Here is a 9,763-nt window from a genome sequence, read left to right as displayed (position 1 = left end):
TGCTGCCCTGGTAGACATGTAAAGGATATATAGGGGTCTAGAGCAAGGCCCCTGAAAATAGGCACAGGAAGTGGGTGAGAACAGAGCAGAGCAAACTGCACCGAAGTACAGAGGCTGAAGAAAGATGCCTGGTGTTAGGGAGTTCCCATTGTGTTTCAGCAGGTTATGAACCCAACTAGTATCCATGAGGACTTGGGTTTAAGCCCTAGCCTCACTCAGTGGGTTAAGGATCCAGCATTGCCAAGAGCTGCAGTGTTGACTGGCAACTGCACCTCTGATTCGACCTCTACCCCCTGGAACTCGAAGGTGCAGCCCTGAAAACAAAAAGAAGCAAGCAAGCAAGCTGCTTGGTGTGAGGAAAGGCTGTGCTCACCACCCTGCTCCCTCAGCTGCCCATCCCACAGTCTCTCCTCATTCTTTCTGTGGAAATGAAAATACACGTGTGGTCTCGCTCTCTCTTTACTATTCCCACTGTGTGGCTCTTTTTCTCCCTCTTGACTGTTGCTGGGGATTGATCCCCATAAGTACACAAGTGCAATCTCATTCTGTAGTAACAACCCTGGATCCTTAATTCACTGAGCCACCAGGGAATTCCTGGGGAGCTTTTAAAGAATATTCACACTCACTGTCTCCTCCCACAGTTGACAACTGCCAATCTAAAATCAGAATTAGTTTTAGAGGATTAAAAAAATGGTCAGAGAAAATAATGTTCTTCGGAGTATAATAAAGAAGGAAGTCCTTAAGTGGTCTTTCTGTGGCTTTTCCATCTCTGTGTCTAAAGGGACAGCAGAGAGCGTGTAGCAGCTGTGGGGCAGTGGGGAAGCTGTTGGGGAGTGTGACCTGGTAGCTAGTTCCCATGGACAAGATGGAACACAGCCTGTGACCTCAGATAACTGTCAACTTGATCCCAGGGATGGCCTTCTCAAACCTGAAATACATCTGCCAAGAGTATCAGAACCTGCTTCCTCTTCTATGTACAGAGGGATAAAGAACATCTCTTTCCCCAACCACCAAATCTTCATTTTCTGCACCCATATAGACCACACACCCCCTTGAATCCCTATGGCCAGAGTAAAGCAATGGACTGAACGGTTTAAGGAAAAAGTCTAGTTGATGCCTGAACCATCACTGTGTAAATAGTGCCCACAACTAGAGCTGGGTTTGGGTCTACATGAACTCACACAGCATGGTTACTGAGTTGTGGGGGTGTTAAATTAATCCTGAGGGGCAACCACAATTTGCCACTTTCCCATCCAATTATTTTTCCACTGAATATCAGAACTACATGTGGCATGTGGGGTCTACAGTCTTCCATCCTGCCTTCGTGGGCAACAGTCAGCAAGAATGGGAACCACACAAAGCTTGATATGGTATTTGCACTGTATTGGTGTCCCCCCCAAATTCCTGTCCAGTTGGAACCTCAGCATGTGATCTTATTTGTAAATAGATCTTTGCAGTTATAATTAGTTAAGTCATCCAGAGGTCATACTGAATGATTCATGTCCTTATAGAGACAGAGGAGGACACAAAGGCACAGAGAGAAATGATCATGTGAAGATGGAGGCAGGGGTTGAAAGTTAATTAGGTGCCAGCTGAGGAACACCAAGGTACACCTGGAACCACCAGAACCTGCAGGAGGCAAGGAAGGATCCTTCCCAGAGCCCCCAGAGGCAGCATGGCCCTAACACCCTAGCTTCAGACCTCCTGCCTCCAGTACTGAGAGGAGAACCTGCTGTTTTAAGCCACCATGTCCGTGGTCATTTGTAGTGGTTTCCCTAGAATCTAACACAGTATTTATCATAGGAATAGTTTATCAATTAGGATTGTGTTCAGGTGCAAGTAATAACTCTAAAAACGTGGCTTAAACAAGGTTATTTTTCATATGTAAGAAGGAGTTTATAGGTCAACAAGCAGGAATAACCCCGGTGTTTCTAGCTGCCTTCGTGGACCCAAGGTCCTTCAGTCTTTCTGCTCCATCTTCTTAACCATGAGACACATGATGGCCCCAGGCAGAGGGGAAGCAGAAGAGCCTTGTCCTTAAAAAGCCTCTTTTTATTTGGAAAGAGGTGCCTTTAGCAGCGGCTTCTGCCTGTATCTCCTTAAACCAGAGCTGGGTCACATGTTCACTCTGTTTGCACAAGGGTCTAGGAAACTGACTATTTTTAATAGAGGGCCCAAGGACATCATTAACCGCATCATAGAAAGCTCCCCTTGGTTGGGTGAAATTTCACTCAGGTCAAAGCAGGAAACCCTATGTTGGAAATTGAGTTGGTTGGAATATGGGGCAGCTAACAGATCTTATAACTGAGTGTGGTTCCAGATTCTCTTTGGCTGCTAGGAAGCTTAGGGCTAAATCTGAGACTCATTTAACCATTTTCAGAGGATCAATTAGTACTCGTTTCTGTGTGCTAATGTTACCTGCTTGCTTTTAATAATTCCCTTTTGGCTAGACTATATTCAATGACTTATGTCGACCTTTGGTAGTATATGTATTTTTATAAACGGACTCAAGTCCTTCATCAAACGATACAAAGGGGAGAAACAGACAGGCAAAGCTAAGGCTAACAGAATTTGGGGATAGAAATAATGAGTCCCATTTTGGCTGTATTAAGTTTCGAAATAACTATGGGATATCTAGGTGGAAATACTGAATAAAGAATATATAGACTGGCTGAATATTTGGAAAATGCTTTCTTCCAAAAAGATTTGGAAAAGACATATAAATATTGATGCCATAGGAGTGGCTAAGACTATTAAGGGAACCGGTAGAATGAAAAGAGAAAAAAGATTTTTTTTTTTTAAAAAAAGGACAAGTTGCTATAAATAGTTAGCATGAGATATTTGATGACTTGGGGCTTCTCTCTGGATTCAAGAAATACCTGCTTGCACTGCCCAAGGGTAAGTAGGTTTCTGTCCAAAGTAGATAGTCTGGCACCACCTGTCTCACAGCTATAACTATTTGGCTCTTATTTTATCAGTGTCCTTTAACTCTTACAATCATTCTCACTCCCCACCTCAAAACAGACAGGAGGAAATCAATATCAAGTTATTTAGCATCACTGCACAAGCCCTTTAAGAGTGACTAATTGAAATACAGTCCAATCAAGCAAAAAGGTAAAACCGTGTCCATAACATAAGCCATATTCCATCTGCATCTGGAACAGCCTTCCTAACAATCCTGGGACTTGGACAATCATTCCACTTATGGTGACCTACTGGTAAACTTTGAAATTATACGTAGGTGGTTTTTAAAAAGAAGTATATGTCTGATTGCTGCTCTCACATCGCTCCCCTTTGTGTGTGCACATGTGCATACGTGTGTGTGTGTGTATGCACGTGTGTGTTTGTGTTTCCATCTTGTTCACTGAGAACTCTGGCACACAACATTGATGCCCACCCACAAACCTCCACACTCACCAGTGTGGTGTCATCGCCTTGTATTACCTGCCAGCACCTGTAGATGTTGGCAAACCATGACAACACCCCAACCTCCACCATTCAGAAAGGATTCATTTTCTATGGTTGCCATAACAAATTTCCACAAACCTAATGACTTAAAACAGCACAGATCTATTATCTGACATTCTGTGGGTCATCAGTCCAACATGGTTCTTATCTGGTGAACATCAAGGTGTCAGCAGGGCCGTGATCCTTCCTGTGGGCTCTAGGGAGAAGCTGTTCTCTTGCTCATTTGATTGTAGGTAAATTCAATTCCTTGAGGTTGTAGGACGAAAGTCACTCTTTTTTACTGCTTGTCATTGGGAGCCATTCCCAGCTTAGTCTAGGGGCCTCTCCCATCCCATGACTGACTCCTGGTCCCCATCCTCCGTCTTCAAATTCAGCATTAATGGAGTGGGCCTCATCCCTCTCTCACCCCAATCTCTCCTCTGTCCCACCCAGCCTGCAAGGATTCTTCACGCTTAAGTTCCCACCTGATGAGCTTCGCCCAATGTCAGGCACCTAGTAAGTAGCAGCATCTGGTGAAACCCAGGTGTCTCAGCTTCAGAGGTGGGCCCTTAGCCACTCGAAGACATTGCTTCTTAACAAAAGCCAGCAATGAGAAAGCAGTGCCTAGCCGAGCCGCACTGGAGGCTGACAGGGAAAGAAAAATCGGTTCTACTCTCCCTGTCTTTACCTAACACATTGACATTTTATTTGTTATGGGTATTTTGCATTAATTTTGAGTTTCAAAATATTTCATTAAAATGTTATCTTGATTACTGCATTTGTGGCACACATATCCCCAAAAGTGTGTGCTGTAGGTGAGGGCTTCCCCCTCCTCACCTCCTCCCTGGGCCCTAAGGGAAAGGAACACACTGCTGATTGCCCTTTGTGAACACAAGTACACTGACAGCTTTCTCAGACCCAGAATGATTAACTGCTTAAAAAGAGCAATTTCACATAATGGAAATTGGGAAATGGAAACAAAGCTGTCCGTCTATAATATTCTGAAACATACAGAGCAATGACTGTTACCCTTATCTTTCCAGTCAGCCCAGCGCAGACGTGAGAAAAGCAGGTAGAGAAGACAGGACTCAATTCCCTCTTTATTGGGCTGTGTTTAACTTTCAGGAAGCGGCACCAATATGCTCAGAATTCTATTTGCTCAAAAGAGGTAACTCTAGCTTTTGCTTCCCAGGCACCTAAGACTTTAGGGTCTTTGTTTCTTTGTTTTTTAAACAGAGGGAGGGTAACAGGGAGTCCCATAAAAGGCCAAGCTCCTGTTGAAGTAGATCACACCTTTGCTGCTGGAAAATTTTGGCTTCCTGAGATCTGTTCTGCCCCACTTCTCTCTGACCAGTCATCTTAAGGGAGGTTTCCTGAGACCAGAACGGATGCTTTAACCCTTTACGGCCACCAGAGGGCCACGGACACCCGCTAAAATGAATTTCAGTTCACGAAACTCAGTAAATTGGTACTTAACCCTTTAAAGGTATTCTGTTAAGGCAATTGTTTCTTTACATTGTCTTTTAAAGATTTGGTCTCTTTAGTATTCATTCTATATATAGTATTCATTTCAATCTCAAGATCCCCTAGGAAATCCAATTAAATTTAAAGTACAAAGTTATTCACACAGCTTCCATGAATTCAGCAGATATTTAAACGCTGCAGCGTGCATTCTGTAAGTCTGTGCTGGACATTGAGGCCACTAAGCTGAGCAAGAGTCAATCCTTGTCTTCAAGAATAGATGAGGAGTTCCCGTCGTGGCGCAGTGGTTAATGAATCCGACTAGGAACCATGAGGTTGCGGGTTTGGTCCCTGCCCTTGCTCAGTGGATTAATGATCCAGCGTTGCCGTGAGCTGTGGTGTAGGTTGCAGACGCGGCTGGGATCCCGCGTTGCTGTGGCTCTGGCATAGGCTAGTGGCTACAGCTCCGATTCGACCCTGGGAACCTCCATATGCCTCGGGAGCAGCCCAAGAAATAGCAAAAAGACAAAAAAAAAAAAAAAAAAGAATAGTTGAGGAGTTCCCGTCGTGGCGCAGCAGAAACGAATCCTACTAGGAACCATGAGGTTGCGGGTTCGATCCCGGGCTTTGCTCCGAGGGTTAAGGATCCGGCATTGCCTATACCTCCAGTGTAGGTCACAGATGCGTCTCAGATATGGCGTGGCTGTGGCTGTGGTGTAGGCCGGCAGCTGTAGCTCCAATTGGACCCCTAGCCTCTATATGCCCCAGTGTGGCCCTAAGAAGCCAAAAAAAGGAAAGAAAAGGAAGGAAGGAAGGAAGGAAGGAAGGAAGGAAGGAAGGAAGGAAGGAAGGAAGGAAGGAAGGAAAGAAAGAAAGGACGGACTTAGAATAGTAAGAAAGAAAGAAAGAAAGAAAGAAAGAAAGAAAGAAAGAAAGAAAGAAAGAAAGAAAGAAAGAAAGGAAGGAAGAAAGAAAGAAAAAAGATAGAAAGAAATAGATGACTTAGAATAGTAAAAAATTCACAGTGGGAGTGTGAACTATGACCCAATGTAAAACAGCAGGCATTTCTTGTTCAGAGTGAGGCAACCTGTACACTATTCTTGTGTTTATTGCTTGAGAGTTAGGGGTTCCAAAATCACCCCCACACTCTCTCAAGAGATTTGTTCACCATTGGAATTTATTGCAGAAAACAAACAAATGAAAAATCAGGGTCATCATAAGAAATGACCGCACTAGAGAGCTAAAGGAACCTATCAAACACTGTAAGAAACTTCACTTCGTGAAACCCTTTAAAAGTTATTTTTAATTTTAGAAAAGGCAAAAACAAAATATATTTTCTCCAAAAGCCATGCCATGTAGTCTGACGGGGACCCTCCCTCTGCTCCTGCTTTAAGAAGCCAGAGGGATCCGGTCAGGCTGGTGTCATGGTATGTGTCCTGTGTGGTGAAGGGGACATGTCTTCTCTTCTCTTTGGCACAACAAGGAGGTGACAGAATCATTAAATGAAATGTTTGCCAGTCCAAAAGTCAGGATGCTGCCCTTCGTCCCCCTGACCTGGGCCCCAAGCCAGCTCAGATCAGAGAGCAGACATGGGACTTCTGAGCCCAGAGGTCTTGGTTCAGCCGCTCTGACTTGGGAGCTCCCAGGACAGTAAACCCAGGGCAGAGTCACCTGGGCGCAGAGACCCATCTGGAAAACCACATCTGACCGATTGTGGCTCAATTGGTCAGAGCAATGGGGGTACCTCCCCCAACTCCCAATCCTGGGCCAATGGGGGTTTGTAGGCAGAGGGGGAGAAGAGCAGTGGAAACACTGACAAAGCCATACAGGGGACACACAGCTGGGGTGAGAGACACACAGCTGGGGCAGGGGTCCTCCAGAACTGGTGGTTCAGGCTCCTGGAGAGATCTTCCTGGGGCAGCAGCTGCGGCTAAGTCTCCAGGCAGGAAGCACGTGACCAGAATAGGAGGTATTTGCGGACACTAAGCACAAGAGGGACCTAAGGTGAGAGAGGACAGGACACACTGACTGAGGGCACCCCAAAGGAAGGCCAGTGTGAGGACACAGTCCAGCTCCGTGAGCCACCTCTGGGCCTGGGGAGCAGGGCCTGGGGATACGTTCACTTAGATAAGCGGGCAGCTCCAGAGCTCAGATAGCAGTGGTGCACAAGCTGCAGACACAAAGGACCACCTCCCCCACCCCACCCTGAACTCAGCGCAGCTGTGGGTCACAGAGGCCTGGGGGTTGGGCTGTGGCCCAGGTGGCTCAGCTGAGGGAGCTGACCTGGCCACAGTGACTGGCTCAGCCTGGCAGGAAGTGGATGCTAGAGACCTGCAGACACCACTGTAGGTGCTTAGATGGAGCCGGAGAGTCTACCCGAGTGGAGGGTGTGGACAGAAGGGTGGCCCAGGTGCCATATGTTGTGTGTGGGTGGGCGGGGAAGGGTCTCGCTGGCCATGACACAGAGGATGAGCTGAAACTGGAAGCTCCTTAAAGGTGAGATCCACATGTTGTCATTTTTGTGTCCCTTGTACACAGCTGCATAAAGGGGAAACGTGAGGCCACCCTTCCAGCTGGGTCAGGAGGAGGCAGTGGACACAGCAGCAAAGGTCCAGGAGAATGGCAGGGGCTTGGCTGGGGCCATCGTGGAGATTTGCCACCAAGAGAGGATGAGTTCGAGGAGTACAATCAACAGGATCTGGTTTCTGAATGGCCAGGAGGGTTGAGGTGGAAATGTCAGCAGACCTTTGAACTCAGATAACACACAGGTTGCCAAAGAGGAGTCTGGGGAACATCAAAGGCAGGGGTTGGGAAAAGGCAATGTGAAGTAATACAAAGTCTGAGAATAATAAATGTAAGTGCACATCCAATGTGGTTCCTAACAGTTATAGATAATAACTGCAATCAGGGCACACTTCCCACACTTAGGGACTTGAGCTGATGAATGCACAGGAATGACCAGCAAGTGACACATAAACTATGCTTCTGGCATACTTGAGGGCACTTGAAAGCATTCTAGCCATGGCTTCAGTGTTTAGAAACACAGTTGAAATTGTATTTATATCACTAGCCTGTTCTGCTGACACAGAGAAACTTCTCCTGAAGAAAGCTCAGCTTAGCTCGCCCACGTGAACTAGTTCATGAAGCCTGAGGATGACTGTCTAACATTTGATGGGCATGTTAATGAAGAAAATGCTCAGGGCTGCCAGAGGGTAAAACCTCGGTGATGGAGCTAGAGGTCCAAGAGATAAGACAGAGATTTTTAGATGCTGCATTCCAAGGTTAAACATAGTATCCTTCTGCCTCTAAAAATGGGCTCTTTGTTCCTGGGATTATGTTTTCTTTAGTTTTGAATTTCATCTATTTCTTCTGCAGTTTGGTGCTTATCTAGTCCAAAGGAAAGGCTTGTAATCTGTAAATATTACAATTAGAAAGTACAGAGTAGAAATGGAAAAGCCTTATGCCAATGTGGGGCACCTTTCAGAAGCATTTGTGTCAGTGAGGCAAAGAACTTACTGAACTGGCAAGAGGACCAGAGCTTTCACTTGCCAAGTGTTTCCATAGTCCCCTCCACAACAGACACAAAGCTAATGCAAACACACTGATTTGAGAGCTATGGGCCCACTGACCACTGTCCTCTCTAAAATCCCAACACCCTAGGAAGGCGGGATGCCTCACGGCTGTGCTGGTCTGGCCTTTCTTAAGATGTTCCCCCCAGCTGTCTGAGGGGAGGTTTTCATTGCCTGCGGAGAGGAGCAGAAGCAGAAACAAGATGGCAAGCTAGATGGGCTATCAGAGAACCCAGAGAGCTATAGAAACTCTAAAAACTCATTTGTAATTATTTTACCTTGGATGATGAGGAAAAGCAGGCAGATGTCACCTTGGATGTTGGGAAGCTTCCTGCAGAAAGAGCCTCACGGTGGTTAAAAGTGTGCTTGTTAACAGAGATTGGAATAAGTTCCTCAGTCTCTTGATGGCTCTGTTTCCTCATCTGTAAACCAGGGATGTTTGCAGCCTCCTCTTCAAAACTTTCCCAGGAGGAAAGCAATGAGGGAGCAGAACTCAGAACATGATGGGCTCCGCAAGTATCAACCAACAATCATTATTATTATTCTTCCTGGAAAGCAAAGTAAGAGTCGTACAGTCATGCGTGGTGTGCAACAGTCAGCATAGTGAGGTAAGAAAGCCTGTCTCACTATAATCATCTTATTTCACAACAATCATGCACTGTGCTAACAGTGCTCAGGCTCTCTCACTCCCTCAACCAGTCTTGAAGGAGATAAGCCCCTGTGATGAGAGGAAGAGATGGGAGGGAAGCAGATTCTTCCCTACAGGTCAAGAGCAGAGGGGCTCCATAAAAATAGTTCAGATTCTCAGCTAACAGGGTGAAGCTCTGCCAGCCACCTTCTGCTCTTGGTCCAGTAGGAAGCAAGATGCTTACAGGTCTTCCCTGGGGCCTGGAGAGGGGCTGGGACAGAAAGTGCCACTTGTTTCTTTGTTTGCAAAACTCAAATAAGTAGGTTTCCTGATTTTCTCTCAAGTGTTTAATGTAAGGAGTGCTCAATTTAGCCAAAATCCATGAGAAAAAAAAATTTTTTTAAATCCATGGGGAAGGAAAAGTTGAAATTCAGTGTTTATAAATTACTCAGATTCCTGCCAAGTGGAATAGAAAAGGGAAAGGAAGCTGATCAAATCATTTATAGCAACACTGCCAATATATATACATACATATATATCCCTTCTTATCCAGTGTTGTCACTGCTGTGGCTCGGCTCACTGCTATGTCAAGTGTTAGATTTAGGGTTAGGGTTAGGGTTAGGGTTAGGTTAGGGTTAGGTCCAGGAACTTCTGCACG

Source organism: Phacochoerus africanus, chromosome 2 (genome assembly GCF_016906955.1).
Source record: "Phacochoerus africanus isolate WHEZ1 chromosome 2, ROS_Pafr_v1, whole genome shotgun sequence".
In the NCBI taxonomy this organism is placed as follows: domain Eukaryota; kingdom Metazoa; phylum Chordata; class Mammalia; order Artiodactyla; family Suidae; genus Phacochoerus; species Phacochoerus africanus.
This window is presented reverse-complemented; position numbering follows the sequence as displayed.